The sequence below is a fragment of the Nyctereutes procyonoides genome, unplaced genomic scaffold (genome assembly GCF_905146905.1).
Source record: "Nyctereutes procyonoides isolate TBG_1078 unplaced genomic scaffold, NYPRO_anot_genome, whole genome shotgun sequence".
In the NCBI taxonomy this organism is placed as follows: Eukaryota; Metazoa; Chordata; class Mammalia; order Carnivora; family Canidae; genus Nyctereutes; species Nyctereutes procyonoides.
Genome location: NW_026575133.1, coordinates 57,552,224 through 57,555,506, shown reverse-complemented (window position 1 = coordinate 57,555,506; position 3,283 = coordinate 57,552,224). Strand labels below are relative to the sequence as shown.

General features: G+C 44.8%; 1 pseudogene; it reads right to left on the bottom strand.

The window, feature by feature from the left end:
- Positions 1–1,295: 1,295 nt before the first annotated feature.
- Positions 1,296–3,076, bottom strand: LOC129493971 (decreased expression in renal and prostate cancer protein-like; annotated as a pseudogene).
- Positions 3,077–3,283: the final 207 nt, after the last annotated feature.

Genomic DNA, 3,283 nt, shown 5'->3' with positions numbered 1-3,283 from the left:
AGTATATAGAAATGCAACTGTTTTCTGTGTGCTGATTTTATATCTTGCAACTTTACTAATTTCATTGATTAGATCCAATGGTGTTTTAGTTGAGTCTTGGGATTTTCAACATATAAGATCAAATCTGCAAATAATGAAAAATTTACTTCTTTCTTCCCAATTTGGATGCCTTTTATTTCTTTGTCTTACTTTATTGCTGTAGCTAGGACTTCCAGTATTATGTTGAATAAATGTAGTAACAGTAAGCACCCTTGTCTTTTTCCTAATCTTGGAGGTAAACTTCTAATTTTTCTCCTTGAGCATAATGTTATATGTGGGTTTACTTTATGTTGAGGTATATTCCTCCTATACTCAATCTGATAAGGGTTTAAATCATGTTTAATTTAAATATGAAAGGGTTTTAATCATGTTATATTTGGTCAAATGCCTTCTCTGCATCCATTGAGATAATTATATAATTTTCATCTTTAATTCTATTAATGCTATGTATCACATTGATTGATTTACATGTGTTCAATCATCTTTGCATCCTAGGCATAAATACCACTTGGTCATGGCACATAATCCTTTTCATGAGTTCTTGAATTCTGTTTCCTAGTATTTTGTTAAGAATTTTTGCACTTATGTTCAAGGGTATTGGTTACAATTTTCTTCCCCACCCCATCCCATTTACTAAAGAAAAAGTAAGAAAAGATACAATGCAGTAAAAATACCAATCATCCTTTCATGTCAGGCTGAACAAGGCACAGTGATTTCTCCCCTTCCTCCTCCGACCCCCTACCCCAATTCCCAAATTCCCATTCACATCAGTTTAAATTTTGAGGTTCCTTTTTGGGAGTACTGGTGGAGAGGGAGTTAGATGAGCAGTGAAGCCTTGATTCTGCCTCCCTCTAAGTCCCAGGAAAAGGAAGCTGCAGGCCCCATCAGTCAAGCAGAAATTGTATTTGGTGGGTCTTTGAAGTGGTTGCTCACCTCCCTATTCAAGCACTCAAGGAAAAGTATGGCAGTAGGGGATGAGCAGGTCTAAAGCTACCCAGGTCACAACTGCTGAAGCATGGTCTATTCACCAATGCAACATTTCAGAAAGCAGTGAGCTGATTCTCCAGTGGTGAGCAGGGGACTACATATGAATTAGAGACCTGCAGGTCAATGAATCCTTGAGGGGAAAGTCCACAAGAACAATTCAAGAAAGTAGTAAGAAACAAGAGGTAGAAAACTGGGACAAAGGCACAGCAGGTTTCTGGAGGACTAGAGATCCTTTCTCTAAAGGTCAGAATCATTCTCATCTGCTGTAGTTCATCTCTCACAAATAACATTTCACCTTCAGTCAAGAAAGAAGCAAAGGAAAAAGATGCTTCATTTGAATTTGAGCCCCAGTTGCATACTTCAGACTGTAGCTCCATATCTACCCCTTTTCCTAAAACACAGCCCCTGCTCAGAACCACAGTGCTTGGAAAGCAAAGTGGTCCTAGAGAGAAAATGGTGTTTAAGGGGGTAACATTCCATTTGGGTACATGGCAGCCATTGAACCCCCTGATCTGGAGAAAGCATCTATGCTGGGGAGGCTCCCAACACTAGGAAATGGGACCAAAGTCTTTTCTACAGGGCCATTCATCCTCGGAAAGGAAGCTGGGTTTAGACCCAGGGTGCCAGTCAGCCTCGCTGAAAGAGCTGGGTTCATACCCACAGGACCTGCTGGAGAAGAGCTCAGGGGCTCAGAAGTTGACCTAGGGAAATCATGACCAGAGCCTAATGGGCCAGTAGACCTTGGGAAAGCAGCAGAACTTGGGCCCTGCAAGCCACTGGTTCTTGGGAAGTTAGCTAAGTTGAGACCTCGAGTCCCAGGAATTCTTGGGAAAACTGTTGGATTTGAGCCCTGGAGGTCAGCAGATCTCTGGAAAATAACTGTATTTGAAGCCAATGTGCCAGAAGACTGAGAGAAGGCAGCTAAATTCAGCCCCCTGAACCTGTCCTCCTTGGGAAGGGATTAGTATTTACCCCCTTGGGCCCAGCTAGCCTTGAAAAATGAACTGAATTATGGTTTCTGGTCCATGACCCTTGGTATGGGAGATGGATTTGGCCCTGGAAGGCCAATTCCTTGAGAGCTGGGTCATGAGTTTGGGCCTATGGTGCCAGGGACTGTTGTCATGGAGGATGGGCTTTCCAAAAGCCTTTAAGGAAATAGCTGAATTTGCTCCTAAAAGATCTGCTGCTCCTATAATGGAGGCAAGATCTAGGCCTTGAGGTCAGGCCATTCTTAGTTAAGACCAGATCTTGTGCCCAAGAGGCCAGGTATCCAGATTAGGGCCTGGGGCCAGATGCCCTTGGGTTAGGCCCAATGCCTGGGCTCAGGCTACTTGCTCTTGGGTTGGATCCAAGTCCCAGGCCTGGAAACATACCTGAACTCAGGGCAAGGTTTGTCTCAATGAAGCCTGATCTCAGATTGGGACTTGATCCTGGTCCCAGGCCAAAGGGCTACTCCCAAGGGGTAATAGGACACCTGCCCTAAGGTTGGGCCTGATCCAGGGTCCATGGGGCCACCACTTCTGGGGGCAGGATCTATTCTCTGGAGACCACCTACCCTTGGGTTGGACATAGAACCTGGCCCTGCGAGGCCCTTAACCTTGGATTGGACAGAGACTCTGGGCCTGGAAGAGACCCTGCTATAGGATTTAGAGAGGTCCTTGAAGTGGTTGAGCCTAGGCCCAAGAGGTCACCAGGCCTTGGGAAAGAAATTGTACCTGGGCTCTTAGAAAAGAAGCCTTGCCTGGGTCACATGCACCAGCTGAGAAAGGTGCTAGATTTGTAGTCAAAGAGCCTGATGAAGTTGGAAAAGGCAATGGGTTTCTTGGAAATGAGGCCAGATTTCCACCAAGAGAGCTAGTTGCCATAAGGAAGGAGTCAGAGTTCATGCCCAGTGGTGGCCTGTGTTCAGAACAGGGAACCATCTAGTTGATCTCAAGGTGGCAACTAAGCATGAGTCCAAGGAGTTGGCTGCTCTCTAGGGAAAATCCAGGGCTCTTTCATACTTTCTTGGGGAAAGGTGATAATGGGCTTGGGGTGAGTTTTGAAAAGGATCTTTTGGAGGTACCTGGGTGACTCAATCAGTTAACCTTCCAACTCTTGGTTTTGGCTCAGGTCATGATCTTGAGGTCATGGGATTGAGACCCACATCAGCTCTGTGCTCAGTGCAGAGTCTGCTTCAGATTCTCTCTTCCACTCGCTCTCTCTCTCTCTTTCAAATACATAAATAAAATCTTAAAAAAGAAAAGGATCCTGTTTT